We start from the raw sequence: 19,463 nt of genomic DNA, 5'->3' as shown, positions 1-19,463 counted from the left end.
CCAATCATATTGCTTGCTTGCTCAAAAACTTTACTGTCTCCTACTACATTTCAGATAAAAAATAATTGTCTGATAATCAAAGAACTCTCACAGTCTCATGCAATCCTTTATTTTCAGATTCTACATGCCTATCAATGTTCTGTCTGCCATCCCCCGCTGTTTTTTCCTGATTCCTGTATGTTTATAGTCGTGTCTTATTTATCTCCATAGCCCGTGCAACAGAGTACTGTGCCTTGTTTTTCGAAGGAGTGCAATTAAAAACTGTTTGAAGAGTTTTGCCTCCTGTGAAATCAAAACCCATGGAGTGCTGCCCTCTCTTGGTTGCAGTGGCCCAGTGTCCTTAACCACCAAATAAGGAATGATGCGGAGTGACTCATCTTTTCCTTTGGGTTAGAACCCTCATGGAAACAAACAAGGCAGGGTGAAATAATTCCATTCTCTTTTTTCATTTTATCTAGCTTCAAAGATTGTTTGTTTAGGGAGATAGAAAGATGATAACATTCTGTATAGAAAGCTTGGAGCTCTACTGATTCAAATCATATATTATGTGTAAACTCAAAGCTGGTGGAAAGCCAATGGTTATTTTGAACACATCCAGAGCTCCAAGAATCTTCAGGCCTCTATGTGGACTTTATGTAAAAGGTAGGGAATGAACAAAAAAGAGTTCCTAAAGGCCTTTTCCAGATAAACAGTTTTCTGACATGGGAATTACTGAGGAAAGTGGCAAGGGCTTTTTTTTTTTCACTGATGCTTAGTATTTGACAAAGTTAAGAAAAAGTAGAGCCTGGCCTAGAGGGTAGAGAGTATTTCCGTAAACCTTGCTGGATTCCCAGTTTGTATCTTTGCCTGAACCAGTCTTAAAGATCCAGTACAAGTAGGAAGGAAGGATGAGATGGAGCCCTGGAAGAATGATGCTCACATCTATTTTTTTAAAAAAATATTTACTTATTATTTATTTGAAAGTCAGAGTTACAGAAAAAAGGTAGAGACAGAGTGAGGTCTTCTATCTGCTGGTGGTTGCAATGGCCAAGGGTGGGGGTCAGGCCCAAAATTATAACCCAGAAGCTTCAGCAGGGTCTCCCACGTGAGTGGCAGGGAGCTAAGTAATTGGGCCATCTTCTGCTGCTTTTCTCAGGCCATTAACAGGGGGTGGAGTAGCGGGGACATGAACCAGTGCCCATACAGGATGCCACTGTTGAAGGCAGCAACTTAACCCACTACACCCAACACCATCCCAATGTTCACATTTTAAAGAAAGAATAGACAGGAAGAATATCTCAGGTAAAGTTCTTTCATGTGATACGAGTGCTCTAGGATAATTAATTTTAGAACTTTTTAATCATGTTTTTGTTATGAATCACATGGAAACGCGTTGGCTATAAAGACAATGATGAGTAAATATGCATGCTCTAAAAATAACAGGAAAGCTTAATAAGACAGGTTTTGAGCTTTATCTCAAATGTCAATAAAACCAAACTTCCTTGGATCTGAAAGGGAAAGGCATCCAAAAACTGAAACTCAGGGGCGACAGGATGCTCCACACCTCTTGCAGGAGGGTTGTAGGCTGGGTTCTGATGCAATCTTGGCACCATCTTTGATTAGGAGCTAATGTTAGCAGAAGATCAGATGTCAGTCATGAGTAGAGTTGTTCTCTACTATCTTGAGAAGGTCACCGGATTGCTGCCCCTTCTTTTTTGAAACCTGATCTGGGGACCACAAACAGCCACAATGAATTGGATCACTGCCATGTACTCTAAATTGGGTTGACAAGGCTGACTCTGTGCCAGGAGTTGACACAGGATGCAGCTTGAAATATTCAGTTGAGGAGAGGGTTGGGTTTCTTTTTAATTTTGATAATGCTATATGAGGGGCATTGTATATGAACATCAAAGACTGGATTCAATGGGATTTGTCATGCCATTGGAAAGAAGTGATCCAAAAAGTTTGAAACTATCCTGTGTTAAATTTTAGGATCTGTGGATTACTTTTGCTGTATTGAGAGGCTGCTCTTCCTTTTATAAAAGGGTGACCTTCTTAATATTATAAATAAAAAATTTATTCAAAATCTCTTAAGAAACCATGGAAAATCCCTTGTGTGAGCAAGGGTGGGTACACATATATAGAAGCAGTTTCTTTTATTTGTGTGTGAATTTGCAAGCAGCACCTCACTAGAGGCTGAACTTTTGCTATATAAATAAAACCATCTGGTGTCTCCAAAGAATTCCAGCCTCTAGAGAACAGGATCATAAACAATCGATCCTCCAAAGACCTTTCAGCATTTTAGTTTGAGTAAAGCTTTCCCATAGCACTGTCTTAATTATTTTATCTGTTTATACTCTTCTAAGGATTTTATAATTTTTCTTCTAATCTAACATCTTTGTGTGAGTACATAGAGGAAAAGCCTACCCCTCCATTTTTGGCAATGTGAGAGAAAAACACTATATCCTTTAAGGTATTTTGTTAATGCATAAGTAGATATCTCAGATATATTAATAGAGTTTGGAAAGAAGGAAGTATATTATTCCATTTTTTCTGATGGGAAAATGAGACACAGAGTGACAAGTTCAAGGTCCTATGTCCCACAACTATTAGCTGCTAAACATGATCCAGATTTTGTAAATCCCAGTTGAATAATCTTTTTACTCAACACTGTCTTTAACTTAATGTTTATTTTCTCTCAAGCATGGATAGCAAGCATGCCTCTGATTAAAACAAAGAGAATCCAGTCTTTGACCAGTTGACCAAACAAGACTTAGCAGCTGGGAAGTTGGTTAAGTCTTCTAAGAATGAAGTTATATTTTTTTTAACCTCTTCTGTCCCTGTTGGCAAAAATTGTTTAGTATTAATTCATCTCTTGGAAGAAGTGAATTTTTAGGAGGCTTCTGAAACCGGGATTTATTTGTCTGCAAGACCAAGAGGGCTTGATTGCAAAGCTCAAATCAGACAGTGTTGACCGAAGAGTATCTTCAAATACAAAGCTACATTAGAATCACTTTGGGAAGCTTAAAAAACAAAATACTAGGGTCTAGGTCCAGTACCCTAAAAGTAGAAACTGATTATGCAGTTCTCCAAGATGATTCTTAATGGTCAGGCTAAGTTTCAAAACCATTACTTGATGCCCTCGTAGCACATCATTCACAGGGATGGGACCTTTCTTCTAGAGTAGCTTTGTTTGCTCAGGATTAATATGAAGTGACATGAAGAAATCAGACAGCAGTGTGGGAGGAAGCACTGGAGGGGTAGAAAGCAGCTGGATGTAATGGAAAGAACAACATCTGATTTCCCCTTCTTTCTGAGGCTTGACTAGACCACCAGTGTAGCTTCAGTGATTTTTAAGTTGGTGACCTGGATTGACAGAGTCTCCTGATTTTGGCTCCCATCAGAGCTGGCCATAGTATTTCTCTGGCACCATTTTTTTGTAACTGGCTGAAATATTATAAATTCTGCTTTTTTAACTTGGACATATAGCAACACTGTTCTTTTTATGATTTATTTTAACATATAATAGCATTTATAGTGATTATCTTCCCTGAAATTATATTTGGATGTGACTTATTAAACTTCTATATGCATGCACTGACATTTGCTGAGTCATTTGGGAACAGGATGTGCCCTGCATCTGAACTGACGTATAAGAAAGAGCCTTCCCAGTCCAGTAAAATGCAGGTTTCAACTGGTATAGACGGGCTTCAAAAAGTTAATGGAAAAATTCACATTGTCTCTTATAAAAAATTTATTTTTATTTATTTGAAAGGCAAAGAGACAGAGGCAGAGAAAGATCTTTCATCTACTGGTTCCTTCCCCCAGATGCCAGCATCAGCTAAGACTGGGCCAGGCTGAAACCCGGAGCCAGAAACTCAGTCCTGGTTTCCCATGTGGGCGGCAAAAACCCACACACTCAGGCCACCATCTACTGCCTCCCAGGCATGTTTGCAGGAAGTTGAATAGGAAGCAGAGGCAGCACTTGATCCCAGGCCCTGTCATAGGATGTGGGCATCCGAAGTGGCAGCTCAGGCTGCTGTGCCATGATGCCTGACTCCCATTTTATCTTTTAACTCTATTTTTCCCGCCAACATTTGAGACTCTCTTAGACAATTTTTAATGCGTACAGGTAAGAAGAAATTCACAGAAGTATGCAAAAGTTTGAAGCTGATGTGGGCATTTTCTTCTGGACATCAAGGTATCACTAGTGTCAATTAACGTTTGCAGTTTGGGAAGAATGAATTCATGACTTGATCTTTCGCCAAAACCACAGGCAAAGCAAACCCTCCCATCTGTTTGAGAGTGAATCCAAGTTTTGTTTAGTGTGAGTAGTATTCTTAGTGTTTCCTTTTTAAAAATAGTTCTTCCTTTACTTTGTAGTTCATGCTTTTCCCAGGCTGGTGCATAAGAGCCTTGGTAAGGTTCTTGCTAGCAGGGGTCGCCAGCTTCTTTCTGGGCAGGCTTTCTGTTATTGTAGGGGAATGGGCTGGGAAGAGACAAAGGAGTGTATTTCATAGATCTTGGACCACTATGTTTTACCTTCTAGGATAGATAAAACCTGGTCATAATACATCCTCAAGTTTGTTTTTGTATTGTGACTTTAAAATTGTTGGTTACTGTCCAGATACTATTTTGGAACAAGAGCTAAGTGAGTTCTAAAAAACCACTTAATATGTTTCTTAATATATTCCCATTTACTCAAAAGAACCAAATATGGTGACATTTTATAAAGCTTTGTTCTGTTTGTTATTTGTCCTTCAAAATGAAAATTTAAATTCCAAGCACTTACTGAGACAGGATATAGAGATTTTATGAATAAAGAATTCTGTAAAATCTTTGATGCTAAACTAGCTGTGCAATGATTATGTCATAATAGAAAGAGTGACAGCACGGGATCTGAAAGTGGGAGTTCCAAAAGCAGCTTTGCTACTCCCTGGCTCTGTCACTTTGGGTAACTTATCTTGATCTTTGTGCACATGTCAAGCAATGGGGTACGAACTGCTGTACCAGTGTTAATTACAGGAGTACAATCAAGAAAATTTTCAACTGATTAATCAATTCTAAGTGAAATTCCATTCAGATCTGCTTACTTTAAAAACAAATTATATAGAGTTTATTTGAACAAAGTAAACTGTGAGCCATTTGGGTAACACCCTAATTAGAGCACTCTCAGTAATGTTTTCCCTACAAACAAAAATTGAGGCACAGAAGCAACTTAACAGAAACTTCTCTTTACCACGAAATAGAAATGAGACACAGAAAGCAACTTAATTGGGTAAAACCTGGCCCACCAACAAATTAGTAACAGCTTAACTAGTTAATTGGTTGCAGTCTAACCAGTATACTGCAACCAGAGCCTTCTGCATCCAACCACTGCTCCGGTTCTGTGACTAAATTATATTGGCTTTACTTGAGCCCAATGAGTGTACCTTGTTCAAATCCATGGCCTACAAAATATTACTTAGCAATCTGAAGGCTCACTTTCTCATTAGATTTGCTTTGAGGAAACCCACACACAAGGTACTGCATCAGCCATCCCTTGAAAGAAGCACACTTTCTTCTCAAGATTATGGTATGTAGCAAAGTGTTTGTGAAGGAGGTGTCCAGACTGACCCCGACCACCTTTTCCTCCCCTTCCCTCTTGCTCTTTCCTTATATGGGAAAAATCCATTTCCCTGGCCTGTGTATCTTGGAGGTTTGGGTACAGGATGTTGTCAGTTTGGGATACACAAAGGTCCCAGCATAAACTTCTTGATGAGACTTAGTCGAAAGTCAGACACCAGAGCACCACTCTATGCTCAGCAATTGTTTTCGTTCTCACAACCTTTGCTCAGTGTGCTGTTGGTTTTCTACCTGTGACAAAACTGAAGCAGTAGGGGCAGGCCCCCACCTGCTGTTTAGTCCCTGCCTTGGCTGACAGGGCTGCAGTCCAAGATCAGCCAGAGAGACCCACTCTCTCCTCATGAAATTCTCTCCCAGTTCTTTCTTTGCTTTCACAATACAACCTTACTTTCTTACAGAATTTTGTGGGGAAATAGAGGCTGTGTGTGTGTGTGTGTGTACTCCACTTGATTAAAAGAGCTTTTCCATGGTAGAAATGTTGCTTTCACTAAAATAAGGTCCTAGACCTAGATCTTACATAAAAAAGAAGTTTCTACAAGATACTGTGAAGCCTAACTAAGCTGCAACTCCGATTCCTAAAAATAAATACAGTACCCTATCTTAACATGCAGGTCATTTGGAAGGAAAATCCTGGGTACTTCTATGTGAAAAAGAACATGCATATTTTTGTTTGATATCAAATATTCTGTCAAATTAAAAAGAAAAGCTTTTGATCATTGATAAAATGGTAAAAACTAGTAAGTTGTTGTTAAAAATAATATTTGATTTTTTAATAAAAATTACTCCCAGAAGTAATTACAGCAAGCATTAAAGTTTGTTCCCAAATATTTCACAAATAGTTATTATATAGACAGTAGTTGAGGGTGGGAGATAAGAGGAATACAGTCTTCCTTCTTACACAGTTTGGGCTTATTCAAAATATTTTTGGAAACAAATCAATTGAGTTTTAGAAAATTGTTGGTAGAATTATTGTACCACGGTTTGAAGGACTAGGCATCTCTTACTGGCTCCCTAAGCCCCATGAGCTGAAAAATATAAAATGTCCTCTAGATGGAGCACCAGGCCTTTTCTCTATTAAGAGAAATAATCCTTATTTTTGTGTAGGGAACCTCAGAACTTCATTTTAAACAGAAATTAATTTGAAAAATCTTATTCTGAATTCTGGCACATATTACCAGGAAGATTTACTCTTGCATGTTATATTTCAGACAACACAGGTTCTTTTTACATCTCTGGGAGTAAAATATAGTTGACTTCGAAGTTCCCAGCTGAGATCCTTTGAGTTTTCCGGTCTTGCTGTGGCATCTGCAGGAGCCAGGAGAACGAGGGATATTCCTCAGAGACTTGAGTGTGACTGAGAGGGACATGTGGCGGAGCCTGGGGATCAAAGGGTTAGGAAAGGCCCTTGTGTGTAGCTGGGAGCTGGGAGCATTCTCCAAAGGTGGCTTCCGTGTTTGCCCAAACTGTAATTGTGAATGTACAATAAAGGAAGCTGGAAGTCATCTAATACCTCACTCTCATTTTTCAAAAGAAGAGAGAGAGAAGGAGAGAGAGAGAGAGAGAGAGAGAGAGAGAGAGAGAGAGAGAGGCAGCGGTCATTCTCTGACATTGAGGAGTTACTGAAGGCCCAGTATAAAATGGAGCAAGCAATGTGGAGAACCTTTGTGGTTTTAGCTTCCTCTTGCTAACAACACTGATTTTCTTTTGGGAATTATATCCATGCCCCACCCCTATGCCCATCAGTGGTGCAAGATCTTGGAAAGTTAGGAAAAGAAATTGGAGGGTCCCTAGAAACTCCTTCTGTATGGCCAAAGGTTCGGCATGTGACCCATTTAGTCTCTTGAGTGACTTCACATCTTCAGCAGAGTTTTTGTGAGGAAATTGGAAACATTTGGAATCATTTACCTTAGGTAATCACTGAATGTGACTTTATCTAAGTATGACTCTTACACTTACCTATGTGTTCTTTGGACTCTCTACAAATCTTCTGATAATTCCCATTTTCGCTTAAGATGTCAGAGTTAGTTTCTGATACTTGCAATTAAAGAACCTTAAATAATTCCAGCAACTACTATTGACCCCAACAATGAAGTAAGATCTTCTTACTGAGGATTTATATCACCCAACACAGTCACAGTAAGTCACCCAGGGTAATTTAAAACTGACTCATACAGGAAAAATAAGAACATTCTTTTCTAATTGCCCCATTCAGAAACATATGGTAGAAATATTATCTACACCTTTTAAATCGTAGGCAGAATAATTTGACAGTAAAACTGCAATAAATATTAATTGACCACATGAAGACATTTTCTGTTATATAGCACTGTACTAGAGAGTACTCTAAAATTATACATATAATATAGATATTTAAAGCTTTTTATTTATTTAAAAGTCAGAGTCACAGAAAGAGAGAGGGAGAGAGAGAGAGAAGAAGAGATAGAGGAAGAGAGAGATCTTTTATCTGTTGGTTAACTCCCTAGATGGCTAAAATTGCCAGGGCTGGGAGGGGCCAAGGCCAGGAGCCCAGAGTTCCATCTGGGTTTCCCACGTTGAGTAGCAGGGGCTCAAACACTTGGGTCATCTGCTGCTTTTCCCAGGCCATTAGTAGTAAGCTGGATTGGAAATATAGCATCCAGGACACGAACTGGCACCCCTATAGGATGCTGGCATGCAAGCAGCAGCTTTACCGGCCATGCCACAATGCCAGCCCCTAAAATTATATTTTAATATAGCATTTACATTTTTCTTCTGATTATAAAATTAATGCTGATTTTTAACCTGATTTTCCCCTAAGTCTTAAAAATGTTTAAGCTTTTTCTCCAATTTTTATTTGTTTTAGTAATAGAAATGAAAGGGAAAAAAATAAAACCAAGCAAATAAATTCCAAACTGGCTAAATAGTGCAAGGAATAAGCCATAGGAATCTATGATGTCTCTGAATCCAACAACAGTGAAATCATTAGGCCTTTACATTTTATTCTTCTTTCAGATTCATTCTCCAAAGTATCTGGTTTAACCCTGCTGTTTAGAAAATGTGTTACCAAAACCTCATTTTTCTTTTTAAAGTAATTCCGCTTAATGTATCCAGCAAGGGTGCACCCTTCCTCCACTTCCCATCCCCACTTTATATCTCAATATAATTTTTCAGAATAAGCTTAATGTTTATGAACGTTTCTTTAGGCTATTAAAACTAATCTTTGGAATAATGCAGGATTAGGTGATTTATAAACTGACAAGTCTCATGTATTAACAATGAAATCTACTAGAAACAGTTAGGCCATTCTTATCTTAATGGCATTTTAAGACAGAATTTGCAGTTTGGCTCAGCATGGTCAGACAGGGAAAAAAAAATGTTCAGCAGGCAGACAGCATGCACACTTTCATTTTCAAAAGTGAGCCAGCAGAGGGCTTTTATGTACTTGCAGTAAGTGGCTTGTTCATGGCACATTCCTGGCGCAACCGAAGAAAAATTACCTTATAAAGTATAGGCTCAAGTTAAAAAGGAAATCAGTTCCCTGGACACAAGCTAGCTTAAATAAAATAAAATAGGAAAGCTGGCCAGCAGAAAGAAGTTTATTTGATTTAATTCAGCTTAATTCTTGATTATTTAGTATACCATTGTTTTGGTGATCACAATGTGTATCACTAGGTAGAGGTGCAGATGGGAACAGATGATTGGCACAGTAGTTAAGAAGCTACTTGTTATGCCCACATTCCATATCACACTGCCTGGGGTCAAATCCTGGCTCCACTCCAGAGTCCAGCTTCCGACTCACATGTACCCTAGGATGCATCCGATGATCATTCAGGTAACTAGGTCCCTTCTACCCACATGGGATACCTGGATTGAGTTCCAGGTTCCTGGCTTCGACCTGGCATTTGGGAGATTTCTTGCCTGTTTATTTCCTTATTTATTAAAAATAAATAAAAATAAAAGTAGCAGCTTAAAAAAAGTTGGCAAAAGTTCATCAGTTTGTGGGGCCCACTCACATGAGATTTTGATATAAGAATGCCCTATCCTGTCTCTTTAGCCAGTATTGTACTGGAACCAGCTCCTAATTATCAAAGCCAATGATTAAATTTTCAGGAATTTTATGCAACCATTGAAATCAATTTGGTATCTCGAAATTGTCCATGGTAGGAGTAATTCTATGGTGCAAATCTGAAAATATTACAAATGAGGATTCTCCCTTTCCCCAGAACAGATTGTTACCAGCCATGTAACAGTAAGAATACATCATCATGCCTATTCGTGTCTTCCCAGTCCAGTCCAGATGAATATGCAGAAATGCATCCTTGAAGATTTGGTTTCAGTCCTTCAGACACTGGGAACTCTTCCTGGCTCTCCCTCCGGGAATAGCTGAGGTGGTTTCTGGAGGTGAACTCTGGGGCCACTGGTGTTCGGTGTACAGGGGGAGGTGTGGGAATGGTATGGAGAGCCTGGGTGTGTCTGTGAGAACTGAGTCACAGCCCCTCTCCCCTTACTTGTTGCTTATTTCATCCCTTCTGACCTTTCACAGGATGTGGTAATGGCAAATTTCCCAGAAATGGTTAATATGTGTCTCGGTTCTACTAAAATGCCTAGTTTTTCTTTTTCTTTTTTTTTTTGTTTGTTTTTTTATTTATTAAACTTTTATTTAATGAATATAAATTTCCAAAGTATAGCTTATGGGTTACAATGGCTTCCTCCCTCCCATAAAAATGCCTAGTTTTTCAACTACACACTTCACACAGCAGCCATCATTGTCAATATAGTAGTATTGTTAATTACTTGCTTATTAGTTGAGAGGCAGAGAACAGAAAGCAAGAGAAAGAGTGAGACACAGACAGAGACAGCTAGTTTCTATCTGCAGTTTACTCCCCTACATGTCTACAAGTGCCAGTGCTGAGCCTGGCTGAAGACAGGAGCTGAGAACTGAGTTCAAGTCTTGTGTCTCATATGGGTTGCAGGGAACTCAATTATCTAAGCTATCACTGCTGTCTACCAGGCAGTGCCTTTGCAGGAAACTGAAATCAAGAGTGGAGCTGAAACTGAACCCAGGCTCTCTGATATGGATTGCAGGCATCTTAACTGCTAGGCCAAGCGTCCACCCCAAGTATTGTTATTTATAAATGGAGTTAGGCATCAGATTTGTTAACACCACTCTCAGATATATAAGGAAAATGACATTTTTAGTTTTTTCAGTAGCTGACATGGTGACTAACATCCTGACTGTGTGTGGATGACTTTGGTGAACATCTTGCAGGATTCCAGTCCTCTTCCCTGTTGGAACGTAGTTGTGGGGTGTGGAGGACAGCTTACTTGTCTTTTTGCATCTTTGGAAAACTGGCTTTTAGGTCTGCATGGCATTCTCTGCAGGCGTGGTAGGATCTGCTGCCAGAGGCTGCTCTGCGTTCCTCCTTGGGCTGGGGACCCCTGGTATTCAATCCATATTTTCCCTGGTCCTCCACTGCTGTCTTCTGCTGCAATGGAAGCCACTATAACTTCCGTTTTGTTCTTCTGGTTATTTTCCGAAAACACGGGGCTTATATTAGCTCTCGCTGGCTTTTTGGAACCCCCTGAAGTCTGACAGTGAATCTGTCCTTAACCACTGCAGCCTGCAGACTTCTGCTGCCAAGGCATCTCTTATGATAGAGGCCTCTTGTGGCACTCGAAGCCAGAATGCTCCCTGCCTCATCATTCTCTTGGAGGTCTGTGATTTCATCTGTTCAGTGGCACCAAGACAACGAACTCAGGTCTTCTCTTTGCTTATCCATAGTTTGTTTCTTCCACCCTTCGTGAAGCCATCTTTCTCACCTCTGGGTTCTCCTTCCCACAGACCTTTTGGCTGTGAATGATGGGCTTGAACTCCCTCTTCTCTCTTGGCTGAGAACTCCATTATATAAAACTCTAAGGTCCAACCCTTCAATGTTGCTTCTTAATATGTAAAAGGGGGATACAAATAGTATAGAAAATTCCTCTCTTTCTTGGAAAAGCTTGGCTTTCAAACTTGTCTTCTTGTAGATAAAAAAATTCCCATGTTGCATGTTTGAAGCAGTCTATTGTTGTTTCCTTCTTTTCTCTGTGTTGTCTGGCTGAAATAACCAGAATTCCCCAAAACACACATATAAAATTGCAAAAGAGAACAAACTCTGTTTTCTTTTTATTGTTTTTTTATTTTTTCTTACAGGCAGAGTTAGACAGTGAGAGAGAGAGACAGAGAGAAAGGTCTTCCTTTTTCCGTTGGTTCACCCCCAGAGTGGCCGCCATGGCCGGCGTGCTGCGCTGCTCCGAAGCCAGGAGCCAGGTACTTCTCCTGGTCTCCCATGCAGGTGCAGGGCCCAAGCACTTGGGCCATCCTCCACTGCACTCCCAGACCACAGCAGAGAGCTGGACTGGAAGAGGAGCAACCAGGACAGAATCCAGCACCCCAACCGGGACTAGAACCCGGTGTGCCAGCGCCACAGGTGGAGGATTAGCCTATTGAGCCGTGACGCCGGCAAACCCTGTTAATATACTTATACCATCCTCCTTGTTGTTCATGAGCACCTTCTTCACTCGACTCCTGTGTTAGAAGCTCCCAGAAAGACGGCTCTTCACTTTGAATATCCACTTACCTATCTGTGTCTTCAAAATCTCCTTCTGTGTAGCATCGGTCCTAGCAGTGTCTAAATAACCACCCACATCCCTCCACATACACAAGACAACTCCCTGTGGGCTTCACATCTGTCCTAACCTGCCTTTCCTCTGAGGTTTCCAGTCTCAGTAAATGACATCGCCTTCCACTCGGTTAATGATGCCAGAAAATGTCATCCTTCATATCCGCATTCCTCTCCTACCCGTGTCTGGTTACCTAGCAGATTTGGCTACTCTACTTCCCCGATAGTTGCTGAGTGGGTCTCTTCTCTCAACTGCACACCTTCTATCCTAGACCAAAGTGGAAATCTGTGTAGTCTTATGGAGCACAGTGATTTCCTATAGCTGTTTGCTCCATTGACTTTCATTCCCTCTGAATAGAGTTTTCTTCAACTTAAACTATGTTTGTGTATGCATTTGAAAATGTCTACAAATGCACGCATGCAATCCTGTTTATGCTGTTCCTTTGCCTGTAACACTATGTTGGCTTCTGTTCTTGGATGAAGTCCACATTCTTACATTTGTCCAGAGCTCTTGAATGACTTCATTTTATGCACCTATCTCATCGTCTTGCATTATTTCCCCCCTTCTTCCCCTAACTTACTCTGTTCCCACCCCACTAGGTCTTTTATTTCCTCAAATCTACCATCTTCTTCCTTCTTAAGAGAGGTACCTAAACAGTTTTCTCTTCTTGGTAAAATCTTGGATAACCAGTTCTCAATTTAAAAATAACCTTTTTTTAGAAGACCTTGCAGATCTTCCTGCTTTTTTGTGACACTCAGTGCGTTTTCTAGCTTTCTTTAATAACGATTTCTATTGTTTCTCTCACTGAATTGTAACCATTGAAGGGAAATGCTATCTTATTCATTTCTCGATTTCTTATGTTTAGAAAAATATAGTATCCATTAAACTAGTTGTGTGCAAGTTTATCTGAGAGGCAGGGGGAAGAGGGAGAGACAAAAAGAGGGAGAGGAAGAGGGAGAGAGAGAGATACTTTTCCATCCTCTGGTTCACTCCTCAAATGCCTGCAATAGTCAGGACTTGGCCAGACTGAAGTCAGGAGTTTGGAGCTCCATCAGGGTCTCCAGCATGGGTAGCAGGGACCCAAGTACTTGAGCCATCACTTGCTGCCTCCCAGGATTTCATTAGCGGGAACTTGGATTGGAAACAGTTGATGGGACTGGAACCTGGCACTCTAATATGCAATGTGTGTCCCAAGTGATGCCACAACTCAGGCCCCTAAGTGAGTTTCATAGTTGATTTGTACATGTTTTGTTTTTAAAAGCTTCATACCATCTAACATCATGTTTTACTTATAGTAACTTTTCTAGAACTTGTATGAATAATTATTTTTACTTTTCAAGATATTTTTATTGGCTTTTTCCTTTGTCAGCTTCTAGGAGTTTCTATTCTCTCTTGTATGAAAATGAAAGTAATTCAAATCAAGAGGGGTGGGCATTTGGCCTAGCAGTTAGGATGCCTCTTAAGACACCTGTGTCCCTCATCAGAGTGCCTGGATTTGATGCCTGGCTCAACTTACTGCCAATGCAGATTCTGAGAAGGCAGTAGTGATGGTTCAAGTAATTGAGTTCCTGCTACCCATGGGGAAGACTTGGATGGAGTTCCCAACCCTTGCCCAGTCTTGCACATTAGAAGCATTTGGAGAGTGAACCAGCAGATGAGAGCTTTCTCTATTTGTCCCTCTTTCTCTTTGTCTCTTTGCTTGTCAAATAAATAAAAACATAAGTTATAAACAAGAAATAATCCAGAAATACTAGCTTTTGAAATGTAGCAAGAATGATCTTATCTATGACAGAAAAACAGAGTGGAAATTATATATTCCCTTTTTGTTCTGCTTTGTGAATTGCCACAATCCTGTCTCCTCCCATCAGTTTTCCCAGAGGTAGATGCACTTTGGAAATCTGTTAAGGAAAACTGGATTGGATGCTGTCCTCTAGGCCCAGAAAAACCACTCTGAGGCAAGAGCCCTCCCCACTGCCAATCACCACCCCTAATGGCTCCATCCATGGAAGCCCTGAGTTTACTGACTCTTAACTCATGGCACACACTCAAGTTTCTTACCATGTGAATCAGCTCTTTAAGGTTGTTTCAAATTGGGGTCCTCTCCACGTGTTTCCTGTTAATTTTTTTAGACTAGCAACTACCCAGGACATCTCCTTCTGGTGGATTGCAGAAGTACAAGTGAACATTCCAAAACTCTTAAGCCCTTGAAGACTCTGCTTGATTTATGTCTGCTAACATTATACTGTCCAGAGAGTCACTTGATTGATTCAGACATCAGTGGGGGAGTGGAAATGCAGTTCTACTCTAATGGGAGGTGTTGCAAAAGCACATAGAAAAGGAAAGGCATTTAATTATATATCAGGGAGGCAGTGAATAAAGAGTGCAATAATCTAATCTATCCGAGGTACCCCTGCCAGCTATAGTCTGAATCCCACCACCTGATTCTTAGATGAAAGCCTTCCCCAACAATCCACTCAGTGCCAGAAGAGTCTGACATACCTCAGACCGTGTGACAAATTCCTTGTGTCCCTCACATTCCCCTGACTCCCACCATTGGAGTACTATAATAGAATTCCCACCTACAGGTTCCCCTGGTTCTGAATCCTGACAGCAGAAGAGTGAACTGGACTCAAAAGATCGTTCAATGGTACTGAGACAAAAATCACAGGATTTCATTTCTATTTCTGTTGAGATTCTCATAGTTTTTATCTTTCCCTTATCTAGTACCCTTCATGAAGGTTTTTCTGGGAAAAATATAACATCTTCTTATATGCATACATTGCCATTCTCCCATTTTCCTTTGTGATTCGAGTACACTCCCATCTAATGCAAAGTACCCTACCATGGTCTGGATGCCATTTTTGGGCATCCCCCAGATGTTCATGTACTGGAAACTTGCTCCTCAGTGGTGCTGTGGTGAGAGGTGGTGGAAGCTCAAGAGGTAGATTCTAGTAAAATGTGACTAGGTTGCTGGGGACACTGCTTTGGGGAGGGGTAATGTAGTTTTTCTGGAACCCTGGTTGGTTCACCCAAGAGCATGTTGTTACAAAAGAGTAAGCCTGTTTTCTAAATCTGTATGGCTTTCATTTTATTGTGCCGTCCCTTCTGTGTGTGTGCTCCCATCACTCTAAAGACATCCACCGTGAAACCTTCTCCAGAGGCAAACCAGATGCAACCATCCAATCTTGGGCCTTCAGTCTTTTTTTTTTTTTTTTTTTTTTTTTTTTAATTTGACAGGCAGAGTTAGACAGTGAGAGAGAGAGACAGAGAGAAAGGTCTTCCTTCCATTGGTTCACCCCACAAATGGCTGCCACGACCAGCGCACTGCGCCAATCTGAAGCCAGGAGCCAGGCGCTTCCTTCTGGTCTCCCATGCGGGTGCAGGGCCCAAGCACTTGGGCCATCCCTCACTGCGCTCCTGGGCCACAGCAGAGAGCTAGACTAGAAGAGGAGCAACCTGGACAGAACCAGCGCCCCGACCAACACTAGAACCCAGAATGCTGGTGCTGCAGGTGGAGGATTAGCTTAGTGAGCTGCGGTGTCGGCCGGGCCTTCAGTCTTAAAACTGAGCTAGATAAACCTCTTCATAGGGTACCTTATAACAGTAAAAAATGGATGAAGTCATATCTATCAGCAGGATGGTTCTCTACACTGCTAGAAATAATTGGTGAGCTGAAGACCCAAGAGAGATGACGGTACATTTCCAGTTTGAGACTAGATCTGAAGGCAAGAGAAAACCTTTGTTCAAGCTTTAGGATTAGCCAGACAAAAAACATAAATTTCCCCTTTCTCCCAGCTTTTTGTCCTATTTGTGTCTTCAGTAGATTGAGTGAAGTCCATCCACGTTAAAAGGGGCATTCTGCTTTACTCAGCCTACTGATTCAAATGTTAATCTAATCCAGAAATACAAAGACCCTCAAAGATGCTCTCAGAATAGTGTTCAACCATATATCTGGACACCTTGTAGCCCAATTAAATTGATACACACAATTAACTATCACAACCATCCTTCACTTCCAAACTTTCTAGTCAGGAATCACTGCTTTTCAGGGAATAAAATCCTTGTTAGGAAAAGAGTTGCAGATTGGTGCTTCCTCACACGGGACACCAAAATATTAGGAAAAGACACAGAATAGAGAGGAGGCAGTGTACAAATTTACAGCCAGACTGAATTTATTCAGAGAAAATAAATCCGTAGAGGTGCGTGACCAACTACCCACGTGCACAATGATGGGACATGTGGCAGAAGGCCCCAAGCCCCAGAGGCTGGGCCTTTTTATAGTTTCGGAGGGCTGGAGATGGAGGTGGGGTAGGGGGCAGCAGGTAGAGGGGAATTCCTGGAAGTGGTCTTTCAGGTGTTCAGAGCAACTGGTCTCTCAGGTGGCTGCAAGGGGTGGGGTATGAAGGCAATAGGGTGTGAGACCCAATTGAGTTTCAAGGACAAGGAATGCATTCCAATGTTTATCTCTTTTGGGGAATGAGGGAGAATGGCTGAGGCTTATGTCCTTATTCCATCAATCCTATCCAAGTTACTTCAAGTAAAAGGAAAGTTACTGAATAGATGTAGTCATAGAAACCATCACTGGTTTCCTTGCTTCCTTCTGAACATCTGCTCTGTTCTCCTACTTCTCTGTGAAGAATTGCTTTTTTTTTTTCTTATTTAACAGCATACACACAACTGAAAAAAAGTGGTTATCTCCAATTCTGTCTGGCCACAAAGCCCCAAGTCCCACAACCTTGACAGCACACGACTTTTGTCTTGTGGTTTGTATTTTAGTACCCAAGAAAGAGTACTGAATTAGTTCTAGGGTCACCAGTACATTATTTTGCTTAAAGTCAAGCACTTATTTCTGCCTGGCAGAGAACATGTATGCATTCATTTCCTATTCCTGCTGTAACAAATGACTATAAATCTAGTGCCTTAAAATGGTGGAAACCTATACAATAGTTTTGGGTATCAGAGGGCTGAAGTTTGTTTTCCTGGATTAATATTAAGACGTGAGCAGGACTGCATCCCTTTTGGAAGATCTAGAGAAGAATCCATACCTTTGTCCCTCTCTGCTTCCAGAAGCTTCCTGCTTATCTCTGCTTCTTCCATCTTCAAGTTTTTCATTCACTCTGGTTTTTCTACATCCGATTTTCACCTTATAAAAACCCTTGAGATTCCACTGGGTCCATGTGTATAATCAGGGATAATCTCCCTATCTTGAAATCCTTAATCGAATCTGCAAGGCCTGTTTTGCCATATAAGGTACAAGTTAAAGGTTCTGGGGATTAGGATACGGACATTTTTGCAGGAGAGTGGATGGGACATGGAGGGAAGTACATTATCTACTTGTCCTAGTGCAGGTCATGAAGAAGTGTTGCCAGTGCAGCAGAGGCTGTTAGTGGGAGTAATTTCTTTGCATAAAAAACACAGAAAGAATAGGAAAATTAAATAATATGTCTGTTTCATCTTCCAAAACAATAAGCTGCACCCCTGTCAGTATTAAGACTGACTACCAAACTCCACTTAATTTTTCTGTTCTGTTTCCTTTCCTTCCAGTGAATCTCTGACAGCCTCTATAATGGTAGCTTGTCAGCACTCCTTTTTCCTACTAGAATTAGCTTTGTATTTAATTTTCTCATAGTTATATTCTCTGCTAATCAAAATACACATGCCAAATGCCTAAGATTTGATCAGAAAACACGAGATGTAGTGCATGTGGGTTTGGGAATCTGTGCTTTTAATATGTTCCCTAGGCAGTTCTTGCACATACTGAACTTTGAGAACGCCAACTGTATTCTAAGTAAAGCTGATAAACTTATCTTGTTAGAAGAGAAGACTGAAGAAAGCCTTCCCGGGAAACTAGGGTATTTTCACTGCAGCTTTCAGGAGATAATGATACCAATTTTGCGTGTAACTCAGTAAGACTCTAAATCAGGCTGGGAGCAGGGGAAGAGGTCATGCCAAGATAAGAGGGCACTTTTTGAGGCTGATTAACCTTTATTTGACTTTCAAATCACAATGGAAGGCTTAGTTTCTTCTAAGTTATGTTTTCATAGTGATTTGTACTCTGCTGAAAATCATGATAATACTGTATCTCCAAAGGCATTTCTTTATATGTAATCTTTTAACTCAAGGGAAGTAGAAGATGATGAGGTAATGTTTGAAACTTCAGTTGCAGTGGCTATTTTCATGAATCACTTTGTTAAAAGTCTGAATTGAAAATCTTGGAGTTGTATGAAACCATCCAATCATGATACAGAGGGGTTTGTCATGTTTTGCTTTTTAATTAAAATAATTTGATCTAAGACTGAAATGTTTTATATGCTTTCTTTATAAATTCACAGTTGTTTTGAACAGCTTTTTTGTAATTAAGCTTAGAAAATAAATTTAAACTGAAAAAGTAAGAAAGAAAATATATGAAGTACCTAGAAATAAAGGATGTAATTTTTGATGGCTGGTAGTTTGTTTGTGTTAATTTGGCAGATTGCATGATCTAAATATTTGCCAGTTCTAAAATATTTGGAAATGCTGACCAGAACAGTTAACCACGTAAATGGTTCAATAAGTTCACAAGGATAAAGTGGTATCACCAGAGCCCAAAACAAAGCAAACTCTGGACTTGACTTTCCTTCACTTTAGGTTTTGGATATGGCCTGGGAACTCTCCAATAGAAATGAACATGACCTTCCTTAGAGCACTTGGCATAAGTAAATATAAAATCTTTTTTAAAGAGTCACATTCAAACCTGGTGGTAAATGATTTCCATACAAAAGGCCCTGTCAGAATGGTCCCAGAATTCAACATGATAAGGTAATCCACCTTAAGTGAAAAAAAGCAAATACAATCAACTTAGCAGGACTAAAACCAACCTCCCGATCCCTTGCGAAATTAAAATAACATTCTTTCTAAACAATTATAAAAGAAATACAAAAAAATGATGAAGAGACAGACTGGACTTTTTTAAAAAAAATGAGAAACCAGCTTCATTGATGTTTCTCTATAGTACACTGTGCGCTTACATTGTACTGTATAGTACAGATGCAAAGTCACATAGTTCTGACAAACAAGGAAACTGCAGAAGGTGTTAGTATTAAATGTTGAAGTTGATGTTAAAATCTTGACAAGTAGAAGCGTCAGTTGGAGGAACATTACTTCTTTCAATATGTTCATTATATAATACAAATCAACGGCACCATAGCAACTTGAAAAACAAACATCCCTATAAATTT

The sequence above is a fragment of the Lepus europaeus genome, chromosome 10, assembly GCF_033115175.1.
Source record: "Lepus europaeus isolate LE1 chromosome 10, mLepTim1.pri, whole genome shotgun sequence".
Taxonomy (NCBI): Eukaryota; Metazoa; Chordata; class Mammalia; order Lagomorpha; family Leporidae; genus Lepus; species Lepus europaeus.
The sequence above is the reverse complement of the archived record's forward strand: the minus strand, read 5'-3'. Positions refer to the sequence as shown.